Below are 22,824 nucleotides of genomic sequence, written 5' to 3'. Positions count from 1 at the left end.
GCCTGGTGAACAATCATTGATGATCATGGGAAACCATTGATAATTCTAGATAGTACTAAATGAATTAGATTATTTGGCTTGATTCTGACCTCCAAATAGCTACAATTTTTTTTTTTTTTTTTTTTGTGAACAGATACTTTCTCGTGGAATGATAACTGATGGGCTATACTGAGGGAATACAGGGATTTGACAAACTTATTTTCACACTTAAGCTACACACACTTATCATCTCACAAATGAAGTTTACCTTCCAAAGTACAGATGTCCCAAGACTGCCTTTGTGATGGCCACTTGGACACACCTCATTCAACGTAATTGATGGAGACTATTATAAATGCTGTGATAAGGACACCCCAGTCTGAGGATATTTATGTATCTTTGTCATAGGAATAACATTTTTAGGAAGTAGTAACTGACCTAACTGACCCTCCTACTACCATGGGCCTGACAGATAGAAACAAGTTTCATGAAATTTGAAGAAAGTAGTGAAGAAAAGGGAAATTGGCAGGATTTCTACTGAGGACTTGAAAGTCCATTACCAAAATTTGTAGGATGGAGTGGCCACACTGGCACCACGCCCACATTTTAAAATATCAAGACAACTTTTTGGGGTGCCTGAGTGGCTCAGTCAGTTATGTGGCTGACTCTTGATCTCAAGGTCATGAGTTCAAGCCATGCATTGGGCTCCATGCTGGGCGTGGAGCCTGCTTAAAGAAAATCAATCAATCAATCAATCAATCAATCAAACATCAAGGGAACTTTTTAAAAATCTATCATAATCTAGAGAAAGTCAAATCAAATTAAGAGAATCATGATTTAGAACAGAGATATGTTAACAGTGGCTAAATTTATGCCCCTAATTAAAACCATAGTATCTGAAACTAATTGACTGAGGAGTCAAAATCCATTCTTCCAACCAAATGGGACATCATAGGCTAAATTCCAAGATTAAGGTCAAGTAATCTTACAAAACTTGGAGCACTTATGCACAATTACTTAGGTTTGCTAAATATTGGCACTCAATATATAGTAAGATCTATTTGTGGGTGACAGAGATGGTCTGAGTTTGAAACTGGAAGTTTGTGCATTTATAGAGTAAAGAGGTTTAAGAGTAGGTAAAGTTTGTGATTAAAAAGTGTGACTAGAGATATTGGTCTGTAGGCCCATTGCCTTTATCTGATTTTATAGATTTTATTTATTTATTTGAGAGAGAAAGAGTGAGAGAGAGCACAAGCTGGGGGAGTGGCAGAGGGAGAGGGAGAAGAGGGCTTGATTTCAGGACCCTGGGATCATGACCTGAGCCAAAGGCAGAAGCTTAACCAAATGAGCCACCCAGGCACCCCACCTTTATCTGATTTCATAACTGCAGTGCATATTATGTAAAGCTGGATCAATGATATCCCAGTCAGTTTCACGGAGATTATTGACCAAATCTGCTCACCACCTGGTTCCAATTGGTCGTGCTTAGGAGTCTTTCCAATTGTTCAAGTCATCTATAATAGCAATGACTAAACTATACAGAATTCCAGGAAAGAAAAGACTTTTCGTTATTAGAAGTATTCTTGTGTTCTATGGTCTCTAATCAGTACCATCTATAAATGCTTCTTTTTTAAATTTGGGTGTTTTCTTCAGGAAGAATTTTTTTTTAAATTATAGATTTCCTGCATTTTTGTAGATGACTTATTTATATTGGAGTAAAGGGCCGTTGATGTTACATCTATGTGATATAGGCTAAACATGGAGAAGACTCAATATAATAACACAAATTCTGTGAATATTAACTAAAGAAGGGGAAGACAGTTTATTTCCTAGCATCATGCAATAGCAGTTTTAACAGTTTACTTATCAACAGGGTAAATATACATATATGTTTTCTCATTTACGATTTACAACTATGCTAAGAACTATTGTCATTACTCTCAAAATTCAAGGGAAGAAATTGATCTCTTATAAAGTAAATCTTACACGAATTTATAAAGTAGAGGCTAGAATCAAAATTTTCTGGCCCATGATCTTTTATGGCATGATGCTAAGAAATATAGATAAGAAATGAGTCAAATAGGTTAGAAAGATTAACATATCAAAACCATTAAAAAATTTAAATGTTATATATTGGAAACAAGGCATCCTATACTTCAAGCTGATTGTAATCTGGAAGTGTTCAAACAATACCATAGATAAAGAATCCATATTATTTCATAACTATACAGAAAACAAGATTTCATAGTCTATGTGATTTGAAGATTTTAAATGTTAAGAATAGCAATTGCCATAACTATTCTCTCTGAATTTGAGGTGACATTGCAGGGATTACACTAACAACAAGTAATTTTTTTTTGTTACATAAATTAACCCATTTATTATAGGCTAGCAATGTTTCAAATGGTGAAGCTTCTACTGGTCTTTCAACTCCTTCAGTCTTCTGATAGCCGACTTTACTGTGACAGCAGAAGTGGTGTTGTAGGTCCAAGTGCCACCAGCGACGGTTTTCATGCCAAGATATATTTGTGTGCTTTATATGCCCCCAACTTTTTGACATACTTATTTCATTTTGAAACCTACCACCTAAACTAATATGGATGTGAAAAATGTTCTATCAATATTTCATTTCCTCTGGCCATGTAAAACTTTTAAAATGAAGGAGTGGTAACCATTGTGATTTCATGCTACACTCAGAAATCTCGTATTTCTAAAAGAAGATGCCAAATTACTCTGCAAGATCCATTTTCATTTATTCATGATTACAGGACCTCCTTCTGTTCTGAAATTCTTAGGGCTGGTATAGCATTAGCATAAGTGAAAAAGGAATATACATCCCTCTTATGGATGGAAAGAATCATTTATGGATCTTTTGTTGGTATACAGATCCAACATCCTCCAGGGAGAGTCACAAATCCCGATAATGTCCCTCTGTGTACAATTTTGCATTTGATGTTCAGATTTAACTGACAGATGTGTGAAATCACAAATAATTGAATGACTCCCTACTGACTTCACAGTTGTATTTTAGAGGCTGGAGAGTGTGAATTACTACAGGGATGGTCAGCAAGAAGCCACACAACATTGCTCATATCCATTAATAAGACACTCATTTGTAAATATGAGCTTGGGTTTATGCATATAAAACAACTTTTTTCATGAAATGTAATTTTAAGATATAATCTTTAGTTTAGAAAACTGGTCATAAATTTTTAGTGGTTATGCTATGACTATTATGGAATTGAACTAACAGCATCAAATTAACATAAATATGCTTTTTTATTGCTTTCAGATTTTATTCTGTTAATTGCTTATGCTTCTTTTTTTAATACTCCACATATTCATTTTGAAATGAAATGGCATATGACTTTTGTTTGAATTATACCAATAATTCATTTTGTGTATGTTTTTCAATTCCTATTTATACAAAACTGCAAATCACCAATAACTGAAATTAACCCAGAATTAAATATGGTTGAAAACTTTCAGAATTTTGCCTGATGACATAAGTGAACTTTGGAAATTTTACATACCCATTTCTCTTCCCATACATACATACCCATTTCTCTTCCTAGTATCTGAAGGTTGCAATGGGTTCCTATCCTATTGTGTTTATCATTTGGGGAGAAGAAGTAGGGAACATGACATTGTTTCTCTTACTGCTTCATGAGGCAAGGTAAATAGTGTTAGTTTTTTGCTTTAACAACAGTATTTTGTATACACTAATAGAAACATGATCCAAAGAATATCATGTTTCTCAATTTGATTAGCTATTCCATAAAAAAAGGATGCAAAGGAGTTAAAAAGAAAGATGAAACAGATTTTTCCTGCTCCCAGAAATGTTCCAAGAAAGCAGAAGGTCTTAGCTTTATCACTCAAGGAAAGAATATTCAGATGGCCAAAAAGAGGTTCCTGCTAATTTCCCTCAACCTATTGCTCTGTGAAACCATGTAGTCTATAAACTGTGGTAGAGACTGCTAGTTGTCCACCCTAAGTTATTCCCTCTCTCTTTTCCTTAATAACACAACTCCTTTTTATTTTTATTTATTTACCTTAAAAAAAGATTTATTTATTTATTTATTTTATTATTATTTATTTTAGAGAGGAACAGAATGTGTGTGTGCAAGCAGGGGGAGGGGCAGAGAGAGAATCATCAAGCAGACCCCCCTCGGAGGAAGGAACCCAACATGGGGCTTGATCCCAGGGCCCTGAGATCATGACCTGAGCTGAAACCAAGAGTTGGCTGCTTGACTGACAGAACCACCCAGCTGGTGGCTGGAGGTCTCCCTTACACCTCTTTTTTAAAAGAGTAAATGACTATCTGTTGCGTAGACAAGACTTTCCAGCCTTCCTCTCTTGAAGGTGTGATCATGTGGCCAAGCTCTATTCAGTGAGATGGATGGAAGTGTCATGTGCTCATTAAAAACATTTGGTATCACTCATGGCCCGTTTCTCATTTTCCTTTTTCCACATATTTCCTTGTATGCAGATTAAATAATAGAATCCCAAGCAGCCATCCTAGATCATGATAACCAAGCTCAGAGATGTTAGGACGATGAACTAGAAGGAACTTTTGTCCTTGAGTGCTGAGGAACTACAATCTCAGCCTCATCCTGCCAATTCCTACCCTTCAATTCATGAGAGAAAAATAGCTTCTATCTTGTTAAAACTTATTTTGGACTTGACTATTTCTTGCATCCAATTTTAGCCCTAATGAAGTCACATCGAAGGCTGCAGTCATCTCTTGGGAAGGCAACATATTAAAGGAGCCCTGCTCCCACCCTCATGAAATTGCTCCCTGTGGCCAAAAAACTGCTCTGGGGACTGATTGTGCAAACTTCATTTTGCCCTCAAAATGGTCTTAAAATGGTCATAATAGAATCTACTTAAAACCAAGAACATGTAACTATACCAGAAGGGGTGGTAAAATGAGCAGCATGAACCATATAAAATATCCTGAAATAATGTAAGCAACATAAAAATATGCAAAATTTGAATACAGAGTACCCTGCTTTAAATCCCACAAAAAATTAACATACAAAAGTCTGCCCTTACTAAATTTTTAATCCGGTTTGACTGAGATTGATTCCGAGATTCTTCTGCAATAGTTTTACATTTAGTTCTTATGGAAAAGAAGTAACTCCATTACTGTATCCAAAATAAGAACTAATGCCTTCCCACTTTATTTGTTGCAACATTTTTTATGCAATTGAAAACATACCAACTATCACTGCATTAACAATATAAAACAAATTAGAAAATCCCAAGCATGTTTTTAATCCATATGATAATTGATTAAAAAAATTCCTATACCATACAAGTAATTGAATTCACACGCCACTCTTATTACTAGTCAACCAGTCCCTTAGCATAGCCTTAATATTCTCCTCAAGGAAAGAGAACAGAAAACAAAGGAAAGAAAACAGAACACCTCAAATTCAACTTTGCGAGTATGCAAAATAATCTATGTAGGTTATCAGAAATGAAAAGTGATGCTATTAATAATAATTAAATAATTGCACCTGGGACAGCTGGGATTTATAGTCACTCCAAATGGTCCCTGCCCTCTGAAACAAATCTGTGAAATCACTCACTCACTCATTCATTGAATAATGCTTTTAATGCCAACTGTATGCTTTGAATAGTACTATGCCTAGGGATAAAATGATGATCAAGCCAGACAAGCTAAATATGCTTAATAATTTTTCATAATGGTGGGGAGGAAAGAAATGATATACAACAATTAAAAATAATTTTAGATAATGGTCAGATGCACCAACAAAGTAATACCCATTTACATTGATTGAATGAACATGGAAAGATAGACAGAAAAAGTGCCATTTAAGCTAAAGTCTTCATGATAAGAAGGGGCCATTGAAATGGAAATGCTAGAAAAGATTAAACTAGTTATACATCACAGAAAATGCAAATTTTTGAAATAGGGATGAGTTTTCTCTATTCAAAGAATAGACAAAACTGGGAAAAAATAAATTCAGAGAAATCTTCTAAAGTGAGTTTACTGTGGGCTTTCTTGTTTACAATAGCAAATTAAATATATTGACTACTTTCCTATTTACTCTCAAAGGTAATTGCAATCCAGTAAACATATGGAAAAATGGACAAGTTCATAAAAGCCCTGGACACAAAGTGTATCATCAGTTGGCCAAAGATGTTGATTAATGCATAAGTGACAAAAATTAGGTGTTTTCATGATGAGAGTCCAAATAGAAATTGACATTGTTTCCAGAATAGCCCATGTAGTTTCTGAAATCAAAGTTCCTAGGTAGGAAAGATAGAAGAATTTTAGTGGAGAGCAAATATCAGTCACATCTCCCAAAATCAATAACTGAAAGACACCAACAATATAGACAAAGGATTCAAGTTCTTTAAAGGACTCAGTTATCACACACAGTGAAAATCCCAGTCAAGGAGCCAGCCACCTGGGCTTCAAATGGCTCCTTCTGGAAATTAAGCCACCTAATCAGGGTAGTGGTCTCTGACAGTCTTTCCAAAAAAAATTTTTTTTACCACTCTCTCTAAAACACACACACACACACACACACACACACACACACACACACACACACACCCCTCTTCTCTAACTCTCCAGTAGACTCCCTCTAGCTATGTGCCTGATCAGCAGATTTGTTAATGACACCAGTCAATAATTGAGGGATAACAGGGAGGATGAAATGGAGCTCAGTATCCTAGATATGTCATTTACCCGAAGATTTATGCTTTAAGCCAAATTGTCAACAATATATGTTGAAGACATTCATAAGGAAAATAATTTTTAAAAACTATACAAAATAGCTGTGATGTATTTTATGAATCTGTACTACCAGCCAGTCAGAGAGATTTCCAGCATAGTTATTTACCCCAAGGCTAAGTTCTCTACAAAAAAGAACCTTGTATCTGAATATTGATAAAGGTCTTTTTTGACTTTGGTAGCTCTTTGTACTCAGAAGAAACTTGGTTTGCCACTATCTATGTATCTAAAGAAAATCTCAATGTTCATCTGTCTTTTTCATTATGGAGATGTGAACGGGGGGAAATATTTATCCTCCCTTGGACTGGTTGAGTTTCGTCCCAACTGAGATTCCAGAAAACAAGGTCATGTTTTAAATGTGTATTTAAAAGACTTTAAGGAATATAGGGATTGACATTGTAAGCAAGTGATAGAAATCGAGATGATTAGGCTAACCTGAGAAAGGAAAAGTTGGTCTTTTAGAAGTGAAAAAATGATTGTGGAAAGTAAAATTCAATGCATAAGGTAAACAGCAGATTAATCAAAGCTGGAAAATCAGTTACGTGGGTGTAGATATCAACAAATCATCTGGAATGCAGCACGTGGAGTGAGAGGATACCAAAAAAATTAAAAAGAACTTAAGAGATATAACAAAGAGACAATGATGGATGTCTAATTTGATATTTGGGGGCTCCTCTGGAGGGCAGTCTTTTGTTGAGCATCCACAGGGCCATTCTATCTTTACATATTACATCTTCCCATTCTCTTTATTCTTTCTTTTGGGCTACTGACTAAACTGAGAAGTAGAGTACATATTTGGTCAAAGTCAATACTCATTTGAAATTACAAAAATGCTAACTAGTAGTAGCAAGAAACATCCTTGAGGTGATGAAAGTTATCTACAATAACAATGCAATAAACCACATTTCCTCTAGAATTAGGAGTGGCATAAAGATGCCTACGGTAACTGCCTCTAAATAACACTATACTGAGGCACTAGCCAGAAGAATAAGATAAGAATAAGGAAAGAATATAGAGAGATTGGAAAGACACATTAACTCTCATTAATTTTGCAGATTCTATTATTTTCTGCTAGTGAAGCCAAAGAGACCTAATAAAAAGTAAGGATAAGATAATTTAGCAAGTTTTGGGGTATAAGATCAACATAGTAATGATAATTACATTCTTATACAAGAGCTATAAACAGAAAATATGAAAAAATATCATTTAGGAAGAAAAATCCACATCTGTTATAGAAATAAATCCACCATTTGGATACAAATACATAAAGATCTAAATAAACTGAGCTATATACCGTGTTCATGGGTAGTAACACTTGGTATAATAAAACATGTATGTTCTTTAGAGAAAAAACTATAAATTCAGCTTATTCCAAAATATATATGCATTACAATGGGCAAAAATAAAGAGGGAATTATTGAAGAGGAAGAACAAGTTCGTATGATATATCCTACTAAATATCAACATACATCCCAATTACAAATTACAAAATGCATCAGTTCAGACGATGTGGAATAAATAATTCCAAGGATGCAAATTAGCAATGTAAAACAATGGAGACAAATGCATGTGTATTATATTAGATGAGCTACTTAATAGTGATATGGGATCAATTATTTATCTTTATATAAAAATAAAAGCAATCTTGGGGCGCCTGGGTGGCTCAGTCGTTAAGCGTCTGCCTTCGGCTCAGGTCATGATCCCAGGGTCCTGGGATCGAGCCCCGCATCGGGCTCCCTGCTCGGCGGGAAGCCTGCTTCTCCCTCTCCCACTCCCCCTGCTTGTGTTCCTTCTCTCGCTGTGTCTCTCTCTGTCAAATAAATAAATAAAATCTTAAAAAAAATAAAATAAAATAAAAAAATAAAAGCAATCTTTACCTTATCTCATACAAGACTATCAATTCTACATGGATTAATAATTTATGGATTAAAGTTAATTTAAGTGTATTATTTAGGAATGATTAGGGAACCAGAACCAGAGTGAGTGATATAGAAATAAAGAGGTTTATTTTAAACATGAGATCCTACCAATTTTGCTAAAGCAAAGGAAGTAAAGGGCTCAAAAAGGAGCTACTAGAAGATAAGGGAAATGCTATGAACCAGGGACAGCACAGTGGTGCTGGTGAAGTCTGTGGAAGGTTGTCACCTTACCTCTGGTGGGTGGATGTGGAGTTTTTCTATGACCGCTGTTGGTCAAACAGAAAAGATGTGTGTGGTTCCAGGCCAGCAGGGTCAGAATTCCAGGAGAGCTTGCTATAAAACAGATTGCTGGGCCCCAACTCCCAACTTTGTGATTCAGTATGTCTGTAGTGGGAGAATTTGCATTTCTAACAATTTCGGGATGATGCTGATCCTGTTGGCATGGGGCCGCTTTTTGAGAGAAACTGCATTAGACCAAGGTGAGCAAACCCAGCAGCATGAGCAGCACTAGGAGCTTGTTAGAAATGCAGGGTCTCAGGCTCCAATCCACATCTACTGGATTCAGAGGCTATATTTATTTTGTTATTTATAAACACACTTTAAAAACATCTTTTTCTTTAGAATAGTTTTAGAATCACAGAAAAGTTGTGAGTATTGTACAGAGTTCTCATCTATTTCACACCTTGTTTCCCCTATTATTAACATCCAACATTAGTATGATATGTTTGTCACAATTAATGAACCAATCTTGACACTTACCAATATTGATATTTCATTATTAACCGAAGTCCTTACTTTATTCAGATTTCCTTGCATTGTTCCCGATGTTCTTTTCCTGTCCCAGAGTCTAATCCAGGATATCACAGTATATTGAGTTGCCATGTCTCGTAGGCTCCTCTTGGCTGTGACAGTTTTTCAGACTCTTGTTTTGATGACTTGATGGTTTTGAGCAGCCCTGGTTGGATATTTTGTAGTATGCCCCTGACTTGGGATTTACTTGATGTTTTTCTCACGAACAAAGTGGGGATATTGGTTTTGGGGAGAAAGGCCACAGAGACGAACTGATATTTTCTTCCCATCATATCAAGAATACATATACATTTACTATCAGTAGTACTTAATCACTGCTGATGTTAACTTTGATCCCTGGGTTGAGGCAGTATTTGTCAGGTTTCTTGACTTTAAAGTTATTCTTTTACCCTCCTTTTCAAATTTTCAAATCTTCCTCTTTGGAATAAAGTCACTCTGTGCCACTCACACTTAATGAGTGAGGACTTAAGCTTTACCTTCTTGGGAGCAGAATGTCTACATAAATTTTTTGTAACTCTTTTGCTTTCAGAGTTTGAAATTCTAGCATTTATTTCTGTGTAGGCCTAGATAAAAATAGATGGATGATTTTGTTTCTGCCTAGCAATTCTCATATATCTGACTACCAATGGCACTTTAAAGCATGTGGACTCTAGCTGTATTTGGCAAAAAAAAAAAAAAAAAAAAATCTTTAGATTGAACAGCTACCTGTTTGGAAATGAACTTTTTTTTTTTTTGGAAATGAATCTTAATTGGAAGTTAATGATGCCTCCAAATAATTTACTATTTTAGCTGAATCTATAATATCAGCAGAAGCTCAGATGATAAAAGCTAAAATTGATACAATACAAAATCATCTGCCAAGGCCCACCTGGATTGCACCTGCACAGCCGGCTGTGGTTTGTTTGCTCTCACAATCTGCATCAAGATTTCTCAGCCATATAGCATGGGAATGATGCTATATGCTATTATGTTTCAAAAGATCAAGTGGATGGATTTTTGCATAGGTATAATTAATTTCAATATGTGCTTTTGTTTTTACATTGACCCTATTTAAGATTTGTGACTAGCAAATATTAAGGTATTTCTATTCTCCAATCACTCCATGAAATTCATTTATTCCTAGTGGGTGTGTGAAATAATGTGGCCGATTGTTGTTGCATCAAAAATATGAGATGCCCTTCTTCATTAGGTGGGAATCACACATATCTAATTTTCCATGGAAGCTGAACAACAATATGATACACAATATATGAAGAAAATCTAAATGGAGATGCTGTTTGTGGTTATAACATTGATGTAAGTTATTGTGAAATAGGTGTTCAGAACATCATTTTTTGCCATTTATTAAAACAAAAACTTCCTGAATATTATAAATAAAATAAAATGTTTTGTCAACTGGTGTTTAAGGAAAAAGGGTGGCAGTTCATTAAAATACTGATGCATCTTTATAACAACAATAGTTAGAAGTAGAGAATATTAGTGGATGTGATTGAAATGAAGAAGTTGTCACAGATATGAGAATGAGATAGCTAGCTCTTCCCTAAAATCGCATACAATTGTACATCTACATATTTTAAGAATTACCTCAGGCCTGAAAATCATGGTCATCACTATTCCCAGACTATTATCTCAGCACAGAAATGCTTTTGTATGCTTGTATTCTGTATTTTGAACAATGATAATAGAGTGGATTTGAAACTCATACCATCGTCTGTGCGAACTTAATATATTTTAATTAATAAAACACAATATTGCATATTTCCATATAACATCATTAAGTTTCAGCATTACGGAGCCACCGTCTCTCTCCCCCACCCCTCTGTTTTTTTACTGATAAGAAATTATTAAGAGAGTTTTAAAGTATCAGGACTTTCAGAGTTTGTGGAGAATAGGAAGGGTCTTTTTATCTCACAAATCAACTTGAAGAACCTGGTAAGACACTCATCATTCTCAAGGAGGAAAGCAAAATAATTGTTTGCAGTCCCTGCTTTAGAGGTCAGGGTGACCTCCCTAGCGTACTTACTACAAGGAAGGAAGAATGTTGAAGGGAACTTGTTATCCATCCAGAAGATAAATTAAGTAAAGCCTATTTCCTGCTTTTGATACAATGTAACCACATGAATACTAGTACAAATATGTGATCTTTTTGGATCAAGTCATAAAGAGTGGGGCAAGAGACAGAAATTCCTTCCCGCTTGATCCCAATGAAAGCTTGGTTGAGGGAAAAAAAGGTATTTCTATATGGTTTGAAGATAATACAAAACAGAATAAACAAAAGTTCAAAAGAGAGAGTAAAAAAAAAAAGAGTAATAATCCATACTGTAAATATAACTTACCATCAAAGTGCTTGAAGATATTTAATAATGTATTAATAATTTGAGCTAAAAACAAAGAATTTGTCATAAAATTTGAAAGTAATATAATTTTAATTTTAAATTTAAATTCTTCATTAACACCGTGATATACAATGGCTATAAATGATCTAGCTATAAATATCAGTTATATATCATTTATATTATAAGAAATAAGATACATGTGTTTGAAAAATAAGATTATAAAGAAAGCATATCCATATTATTAAAAATGTATGAAATTAATTATAATCAAAGTAACATATTAAAATCTTCAATAATTCCAAAAAACCCACGTGGCATTGAAACATTCCAGTTCTGCCTCTGTCTCTGAAACAATGTTCAACGAGCAAGAAGATAAGGATTGTGCGGTAGGAAAGTGAGTATTAATGTGAAGAAAATGTGCACACATCAAACATAGACATAAATGCAACTATTTCTAAAGTTTAGTTGGAATCCACAGAAAGGGAATATCCTTAGGTAAATAGTATAAGGAAGAAATTAGAATAAGTGCTTACATATAATTACATGCATATATACATGTATATATATATATATATATATATATATACATGCCCACATAATTGTATGTGTCTACATATGAATATATATGGCTATATCAAATGTACAGCAAATGGAAGAATGGAATATGGTTTCAGAAAGAAAAAAAATGGGAAATTTTCCAGTAACACGGTGTTCCGCTATTTGGGTCAATCACCTAACTGAATTTAGGATGCAATACTGGGAATACAGGTTTTTAATCTTCTTATAAATGTGCAAGTTCTGTCAAATAATAAGGAATTACCTGACCAAAAATTTAAATCTTTGAGACTTCAGAAAGGAAAGTGAGCCAACAAGTTGTTTAATCCCCGAGGATATTTACTAACTAGCAGAACAAGAGCTAGGTTTGAAGGAATACAAATCAAAGTTCCAGGAATGCTCTAGCTGGAGATACTAATAGGAGATTTCTACTCAAGTTTAGGCACTAAATGTGGTAGCCACAAGGTGAGCCAGAGGGAAGACCCTCCTACTCCCTTCCCTAGAGGAAACGGAAAGGAAAGTTGTGTTGATACCGAGCAGAGGAAGAGAAAAGAGTCATTGAGAAATATAACAAGAGATTGAGTCCTGTGTGAAATGACAGCCCCAAATCCATTTTCCAGGGTGGTCCAAAACACTGCAAGCCATAAATTTTGTTACTTTCCCCAGAATGGCAATACCAATGGCAATACCAATTACTAACATGAATTCCCAGAAACCTCAGTGGAGGAAGGTACCTTTAATTCCACAGTCAATAAATTCCCATCAATAAGTTTTCCCATTTAACATCAGTAATTAGTTAAGAAAACCAAATTTTTTGCTTGAAAATTTCAACCAGGAGTTTACTTCTCCTATTTAATCATCAAAAAAAGAATTACCATGGTCTTTTAAATTTTACACCAGATTATAAAACAGCTTTGACACTATATTTGGAGAAAAATTTAAATGTTTGTGTTATCATAGGAGAGTCAGAAAATATATAAAATATAAAGTAAATTATAAAATACAATACAATACTAAAACAAATAACAAATACTACAACAAAAATTAAATTACAGTTGTATACTTTATAATTCCTATTCTGATAAAATATAACAAAAATTTCCATTTTAACCTATTTTCAGTGATAATTCATTGGCATTCATTATATGGCATTAATTCACAATGTTGTGCAATAATCACCACTATTTATTTCCAAATTTTTTTTAACCCCAAACAGAAAATCTATACCCATGAAGCAGTTAACTCCTCATTCTCTCTTGCCCCCAGTCTTGGTAATGAGTAACTAATTTTTTACTCAAAATAATAAGGACAAGAAAAAAAGAAAATAAGCAAGTTTTAAATAGATACTTCAAAAAAGGCCTATTCAATGACCAACAAATATTTCAAATGGGATTCAAGGCTGATACATATGTTTGTAAATCTGGGTATAACAAATACTGTGAGTTATACCATGTAGAGCAATGAAACTCTCCCACTCTGCTGTAGAGAGCATAAACGTGTAGTGGCTTTGGAAAACGGGTTGGCAATGTTGACAATCCACATATGGTATATGACTCAGCACTTCAATTAAAGATGGGTACCCTGAATTAAATCTAGCTCTCCTGCACATACACACCGAGGTGTCAGAAAAGTTTATAAAAGCATTATTCATAAAAACCCCAAACTGAAAATGACTCAAATTTCCAAAAACAGAAGCATGGAAAACAATTTGGAATATATGAAGATAATACTTTCTACCAAAGGAACGGTACACAACCCCTGGAGTTATAGACACAACATGGATTTATTTCCTAAACATACATGTGAGAGAAAAAAGTAAGTGTAGAAGAATACATAATGGACAAGTTCAACTATATACAGCAAATAAGCCATGCGTAAATGCTATTTTGCTACATGTATGTGCTGTGTGTGTGTGTGTGTGTGTGTGTGTGTGTGTGTGTGTGTGTGTGATGGGTGTGTAGTAAAATGATAATGACTAAGCTGTTAAGCATTGGAGACACTGGCCAAAACCTGTAGCCCATTGTCAAATAGAAATGTCATTGACGGCATTTTGTTTCTTTCCTGATCTCAGAGAAAAGGTTCATTTCACAATCAATATGATGTTTGTTGTTGGCTTTTGGAAATAACTATTTTCAGGTTATAAAGTTCACTTTTATTTCTAATTTGGCAGGAATATCTTTAGTCATAAATATATATTACATTTAATCAAAAGCCATTTTTGCATTTTATGTGACAGATGTGGTGTTTTTCTCCACATTATATCTGAGATATATTACAATAATTGATTTTGTAATGTAAAAATCAATCCAGGGGTGCCTGGGTGGCTCAGATGGTTAAGCGTCTGCCTTCGGCTCAGATCATGATCCCGGGGTCCTGGGATCGAGTCCCGCATCGGGCTCCCTGCTCCTTGGGAGCCTGCTTCTCCCTCTGCTTCTCTCTCTCTCTCTCCCTGTCTCTCATGAATAAATAAATAAAATCTTTAAAAAAATAAAAAAATAAAAAAATAAAAATCAATCCAGTATTGCTGGGATTAAACCAGCTAGGTTATGATGTATTATTTTTTTATCAGTTTGCTAAAATTTTGTTTGATTTCTATGTATGTTCTTGAATTAGAGTTGCCTATGATTTGTTTTCCTGTAATGTCATGTCAGTTATTGGAGTAAAGGTTATGTAAGCCTAATAAAGTGATTTGTGATATATTTCTTATTTTTCTATACATTTCAAAAATTTATAAGTTAGGTATTTCACTTTTCCATTAGTATTTTTAGGGTTTTCATGGGGAAATCATATGAGCTTGGAAATTTCTCTGTGGTAAAGATTTTTAATGTTGTTGTCATTGTATTAATATAAATGTTTTATAATTGAATTAATTATTTATTATTCAATTGCTTTATAATTGAGAAGATATAATTCAATTTCCTTATGGTTATAAGATTTTATGTATTTTCTGTTTCATCTTTTCTCTTTGCGCATTTTAAGTTAAATTTTATTTTACTAATAAAAATTGCTCATAAGATAGCTGTGATTTACTTTTGGCAGCATCTTGTAGCCAATGTCTTACTTTCATCCAGTTCTGGTAAACATTCCTACAAATTTTTCAAATTTTTGTCATCTAAATATAGTAATATAAAATATTTGTTTATGTATATGTGATATCAGTTTCATTATTTTTTGCTATACTGTATATATAAGTTTCAAATACCTTCTATTTGGTGGGTTGTGTTTTCAATCCCTGAAGAGTGCCTTTTGATGAACAAAATCTTGTCATATACTTATATTTATAAATCTTTTCCTTTATCATTTATACTTTACAGGCTGTTTAAAATCCTCCCCAACTCCAAAGAAATTAGTGATAATATGAGGTATATTAACTGCTTAAAAGCTTTATGTATTTTTCCCTACACATTCATGAGTTTAGTAAACTTGGAATTAATTTTGGGAAATGACACAGTATACAACACCAATTTCTATTTAATTTGGTATGAAGTAGTACTATCTCCATTTATTAAAAAGTCTGTTTTTTCCTCATTTATCTGCCATGACCTATCTCTCATATATCAGGTGTCCATTCAAGTATGAATCTATTTTAGGGTTCTCTTTTTGGTGCCAATATCTGTTTTCCAATGCCAACACCAGTTATACATTTTCTTAATCACATTAACTGTGTGAATTATGATAACTTGTAGATTCTCTCCTTCCACTTTTTTTCTTCAAAAATACCTTGCCTTGGGCACCTGGGTGGCTCAGATGGTTAAGCATCTTCTTTTGGCTCAGGTCATGATCTCAGGGTCCTGGGATTGAGCCCCGAACCGGGCTCCCTGCTTGGAGGGGAGCCTGCTTCTCCCTCTCCCTCTACTGTTCCCTCTGCTTGTGCTCTCTCGCTCTCTCTGTCAAATAAGTAAAATTAAAAAAAAAAAAAAACACCTTGCCTAGTCTTGATTTTAATATGCATGTAAATTATGTAAGTATATTAATTACACTATATGTGAATAAATTTGTTGAGTTCAATAAAAAATCCTTTACGATATGATTAAGATTACATTGACTCTACATATAAATTCATGGAAAATTATATCCTTATGAGATGGAATTGGCAGGAGCTATGAAGGATCTGAAATTTTATTCCTCATTTAAGCTATCAAGTTAACTTGCCACAATTTCACAGATGTTGGTCTAGGAAACATGTAACTTTTCACTGAACAGTAAGTATGAACAAAACTTTGCCCAAGAGGGAGACATTATCTTTACTTCACTGGACAGTAAACAAACTTTCCTTTTGCTCAGGAAGGAGACACCCCATCTCTGTCTACCAAGGCTGTTTGTCATACAAACATCCTTGAAAAGATAATCCAGAAAAAAAAAAAAAAAAAAAAAAGAGTTGTTACTGCATGGAAAACATGCAGAAACATGACAAAACAATGAATTGCTTCCCAACTGGAATCTCTCTATCCATTGAATCATAGCATATCTCGCTTTTCATTTTTTTCTGTTTTAATGTATTTAGATTTCAAATAAATATTATCTTTATGGGAAAACAAGAAAATTCCTATGTAGAAGGTCTTCTAAGGGACTTTTTGGGTGTTAGCAATTTTCTACATCCTAATCTTCACGGCATTTACATGGACATTCTCTTTATAATTAGTCCTTAAATTATACGTACATATTTTACAAAATTTGTTTGTACCTTTTATCTTGTGATAAAATAAAATGTTTAAAAATAACCTTAAAATGATAATATCACTAATACAACCCAATAGGAGACAAGACCAAAATGGATTTGAGTTTATTCATGACTCTACTGCATTTTTGTGACTCTTGGTTTATCTCCAGTTTTTCTCCACTCCTAAGGAGTAGTTTCCTAGGGGTCCAAACTGAGATTCCAGAATTTGGAGAATTAATCACAAATATTTAGTAAGTACATTTCACTTGTATGCCTGATGGAAGAGAGAAAAGAAATGCAACCACGATTCTTAAACTTTAGATTGATAGACTTCTGACATGGGTGCCTTTGTTAGGTTGATACAGACATTTAGACACTATTCCTTTAAAAAAGAAAATTTATAAAAATGTACATATATACATTTTCTTATGTATAATTTTAAAAGTTTATAGATCTTCTGACGAACATCCACAGATCAGCTCTGATTAAGAGCCAGCACTTGCCAGTGCTTTAATGTTTCACAGTATTTGAGGCACCTGGGTGGCTCAGTCGTTAAGTGTCTGCCTTTGGCTCAGATCATGATCCCAGGGTCCTGGGATCGAGCCCCACATCGAGCCCCACATCGGGCCCCACATCGGGCTCCCAGCTCAGCGGGAAGCCTGCCTCTCCCTCTCCCTCTCCCACTCCCCTGGTTGTGTTCCCTCTCTCACTGTCTCTCTCTGTCAAATAAAATCTTTAAAAAAAGGTGTCACACTATTTAAATGCAGAACATGCTTTTAAAGCAATTAACAATACTTAACAACAATAATGTGTAGTACATGCAAAAACACCAGTTGAATGGTATAACCAGTAAAGACTATACTGATCAGAGGAATAAAGGTTCAGAAAAATCTCAGACATTGAGGAATGTTTATGGAGGAGATGAGACTAAATGACAATTAAGATGAAGAAAAGTATAAAGAATGGAGATGTCTCAATAGAAACAACACATAGAGAAGAGGCAGGAATGTAACAAGCAAACAAACAAAACAAAAACAAAAATGAAAAAAAAACACCAACACCTGACTATTTTGGGCAGGGTGATGAGATCAGATGGGGAGGTCAATATTTAAGTATCAGCTAATGTGAAAGGACCGATCACATAAAAGTAAGAGCAGTGCAGAAAAATATTCAATGTACTCAAGAAAATGTACTCAAGACGAGGTCAAGAACATCTTTACTGGAAAAGGTGATGTCTAAAGGCTGAACTCTGGGAGACAGAGATAAGTGCATAAAGCATTATAGGTTGAGTGTGCAATAAGGAGGCAAAAATTGTCTATTTATGGGGGTTTAAAAGCAGTCCGATGATGTTAAAGTACAAAGCACACACCAATCTGGTAGCAGTAACAAGAGGACTATGGTGTCACAGAAGTACTTGCATATCAATTATTGCATTTAGATTTTATTTCATGAAAGAATGTAGACATATGTGGAGAGAGAAAGAAAAACCACAGGGCTGACCTCAAGAAAGAAAGAAAAAATCTTGAGTAAAATGCACTGAATGCTCACACGTTTGTTTGCTTTATAATACCTCATTTGGAAAAACTTTTGATGACCTATAAAAATACATAGTGCTATGTTTGCTATAAGTTGAAAAGAAAAAGAAAAATAGATATAAACAGGAAGTTGAGAGGAAGGGATATATAATTAAAATATAAAACTATTTAGGGATAAGCACAGAGTTCAAAATTCATATCATAAATTTCTGCATGTCAGCAAAGTTGAAGATCAATTAGCTCTGATTTTTCTAATGATGAAAGAAAATTAAATCCATAAAATATGTATGCATTCGTTTATTTATGTATCCATAAAATAAACACAAATTAAAAAAAATAACCACACAAACATTTGGAATTCAGATCTAGTAGATATACTTTTTCTGTGTTAATATAAAGAATATATTTGGCATGGGGGCACCTGGGTGCTACAGACGGCGTTGGACTCTAGGTTTCAGCTTGGGTCGTGATCTTGGGGTCCTGGGATCAAGCCCTATGTCAGGCTCCACGCTCAACACAGAGTCTGCTTGGGATTTTATCTCCCTTTCCCTGTGTCCCTCCTGCTCGTGTGCTCTCTCTCTCAAATGAATAAATCTTAAAAAAAAAAAAAGAATATATTTGGCATGTAGTGAGTATGAGGAACATTAGCAGATTTTTGGCATAGTTTTATATCAACTTTTTAATGACAAAGTTTAATTTGGTAAATAGCCTATGAGAGATTATAATTCTGTAATGTCATCAATTAGAGGTAGCATTAAAGGAAGGTACAAATTTGTGAATTTACTTTAATAATTTGAAATATAGTGGATATTTTTATACACATGGTGTTATTTTAACTCTGTCCTTTTTTTTTTAACTCTGTCCTTTTAAACTTATTACAGTCTCAAATTAATGCTTGAAAATATAATTTTATTGCACTGTGAATAAATACATTTTTAAGGAAGTTTACTTCAAAGTGTCTAATGGTACAATTTAGATGATTGGAAATTCTAATTTACTAATTTATATGTTCTTTTTTGATAACGGGCATACTATTTTGACAATTATTTGATTAATTAACAGTAATGAGAACTGTCAAACCTACTTCACACATACTATTCTTATTAAAGGAACAATGGAATGGCTTGGAAAGAAGAGTCAAGATAGCAACCAGCCAGGAGAAGGGAAAGAACATCCAAAGATCTCATTACATTTTCTGTATAAGGATGCCTGCTTTGGGGACCATTGGATACACACAGGGCTGCTACTTTCCCTTTATTATAGTCATAAAGAGCTACTGAAGCTCATAAAAAGTAGCTGGCAGATTTGTAAAAGATATAACAGCTTGTCACAGAGGTTTCCACAGAGTCACCTAAGGAAAATATTCCTTCCAAAGCATAGCTAGGAGTTATTTATGTTAGAACTGCCAACTTTGTCACAGTAAACTGACTATTCCTCCCATCATCTGGGCTGTCAGATGGGGACCTGTTCTCTTTGACTTTTCACTTAGTGCCAGTCACAGTGTGTATATGAAGTGTGAGAGTTCAATGCATAGAGTAATGAATGGTATCTGTTTCTGAGGTGAGGGTCAAATGATACATTTTTGCAAGATACTTAACATTGTATAGTTATTAACATGCACCTGTTTTATAGGAGTTCCAAACTTACACATCGAAAAAGAGGCAGTTACCTCCATGTTGAAATGTAACTCATTTTGCTACCGATAACCCAACTTGCCAGAAATTTTCACACTATTAATTTGATCTTTTAGTGAATTTTGGCCTTTTAGAAGGATGACTTAAATGTTATCTAGGAGTTAATATACATTTGGCTAGTACCAGGATAATAAATTCACCAAATTTAGCTTTTTAAATTAGTTTCCAGACATAAATTAACCGTTTAAGGGGATATAAAGTGGCAAATTGTTGGGGGGTATTTTCAAAAATTTCCAGATCATTTACTCAATCACAGAGTCTTGGACAAAAGAGTTCAGAATAGGTAGAAGGAATAATTATTACCCTAAGTTTGCATCTGGGCTGAAGAACTTTGGAATGGGAGAGAAGTTGAGAGAAACAGACAGACAGACTGGTTGGAGGGTTTACAATGGGAGTTTTGCCGGAAGAAAATTTTGTAACTACTGTAGTCACCCAGAAGCATTAAGTGGTATCTGAGGACCTGTGGTATATCTCTTAAAAAATGTCACAAGTTTGGGACTCCTGGGTGGCTCAGTTCGTGAAGCATCTGCCTCTGGCTCAGGTCGGGATCCCATGCTCCTGGGATCGAGGCCCGCATCAGGCTCCTTGCTACGCGAGGGAGCCTGCTTCTTCCTCTGCCTGCTGCTCCCCCTGCTTGTGCGCTCTCTCTCTCTCTCTCTCTCTCTGACAAATAAATAAATGAAATCTTTAAAAAAAAGTCACAAGGTCATTAGTCAATTTCTATGATTCACCAAAGAGCTAAGTTTCTTCCAGATCTCAATGCCATCATCAATATAGTATAGCTCTCATTGGCCTTACCTGTAATAACTCCGAATCTAGAAATGACTCCCAGTATAACACCTCCAAACTGTACTTTGGCCTTCTGAGCACATGAAGACCCTAGCGGTTAAGCATCTGGAAATCCGGTAGTAAGGAGGGGAAAAAGAAGGAAAAAGAACACACCTTCTTCCTTTAAGACCTCTTCCCCAAAGTTACACCATCCCAGTTCTTCATTCATTCATTTACATGATTATGTCTACAAGCAAGGGAAGCTGAAAAACTGGCCTTTTATTTTCTGTATCTATAACCCAGCATAGCTTCAGGAGTTTTAATAATAAAGAAAAAGTAAAACATACTGGAATACTTCTTATAGTCTCTATTGCATCACCTCAAAACATAATATTTATTGTACTTCACCCCAATCTTTCATTTTAATATCCTCACACTCTACTTCACAAAAATTTAGATATAATTTTTCTTAAGGGACACTGTTTCCTATGTTATTTAAGCAGTTCCAATATCTGCTAAGTCATTGTTTCCCTAGTACAGACGTTTCGATGATAATAAACCTCTGGTAAACAAAGGGATGCTTTAGGGATTAAGAAACTCCATTGAATACATTCTCAGCTTTACATAAGGAGCAAAACAGCTATGGTCCCAGAGTCTTATTTTGGTTTCCATAAGTCATGATCGATACAGGTATAAAATATGAAAACTATGTTATAAGGTGAAATTCCAGATTTCCCCAAATGAGTGATAAGTTAGATATCAATGTCGAGACCTGATTTCTGGAAACAAAATTTCTAGTCTTCCACGTAAGCAATCCAAATTGATAAGTGTATCACAGTCAAAGAACTGAATGTCAGTAGCTCAGAGACAAACCATTGTCTACCAGAATGCACTGGGGCCTTGTGGCCACAGGAGGACCTGTAGAGAGCAAACACCGTCACTAAAAGATGGCATGGTGAAAAGGTTTTTGTCTCCTTTTGCTATTTTTTTTTTTGCTCTTTCATTTTTTCCATTTTTTTGCTTTTTATTTTATTATGTCCAATTAGCCAACATCATTAGTTTTTGATGTAGTGTTCAACGATTCATTAGTTGTTTAAAACACCCAGCACTCATCACCACATGCGCCCTCCTTAATACCCAACACCCAGTTACCCCAGCCCCCAGCTCCCTCCCTTCAGTAACCCTCAGTTTATTTCCCAGAGGTCAGAGTCTCTCATGGTTTATCTTCCTCTCTGATTTCTTCCCATTCAGGTTTCCCTCCCTTCCCTTATGGTTTTTTGCTCTTTCATAATGGAGAATTCAGTACAGTCCCTAGTCTGATGGATTTACACTCCTGGGGGGAAAGCATTAAAACAAAAATTTGGGTGCACTTTTTAGAAAAAACATCGAGCCTCAATGTATTCTGGACCACGGTAAAATGATTAGGCTCATACATACTTCTGGAAGGTCAGCGCTTGACAAATTGACATTGAAGCCCAGCTGAATGCCAGTGAGGAAGAAAGCACCATGCTGCCCTCAAGAGACAGGGCCCGCTATGACAGCTCTTTTTTTTTTTTTAATTTTTTTGTTTTATTATTCGTAGTAGTAGCATTGTTTGTTTAGTGCTCTATACAAAGTCAGCATTTAAAAAAAATCATTGTCATTATTTTTCTCCTAATTGTTTGAACCTTTAATTCTTAAATTTCAATGTCAAGGGGATTAGAGTCGACTCATACTATAGTTCAGTCAGTACACACAGATACACACACAAACACACACATGCAAATGCAATTTTTATTTCACTTGTACCAAATTAAAAA

The sequence above is a fragment of the Eumetopias jubatus genome, unplaced genomic scaffold (genome assembly GCF_037043125.1).
Source record: "Eumetopias jubatus isolate StellerSeaLion01/CBP00866 unplaced genomic scaffold, mEumJub1_p1.0 scaffold_3, whole genome shotgun sequence".
NCBI classification, from domain to species: Eukaryota; Metazoa; Chordata; class Mammalia; order Carnivora; family Otariidae; genus Eumetopias; species Eumetopias jubatus.
Note: the sequence above shows the minus strand (reverse complement) of the source record.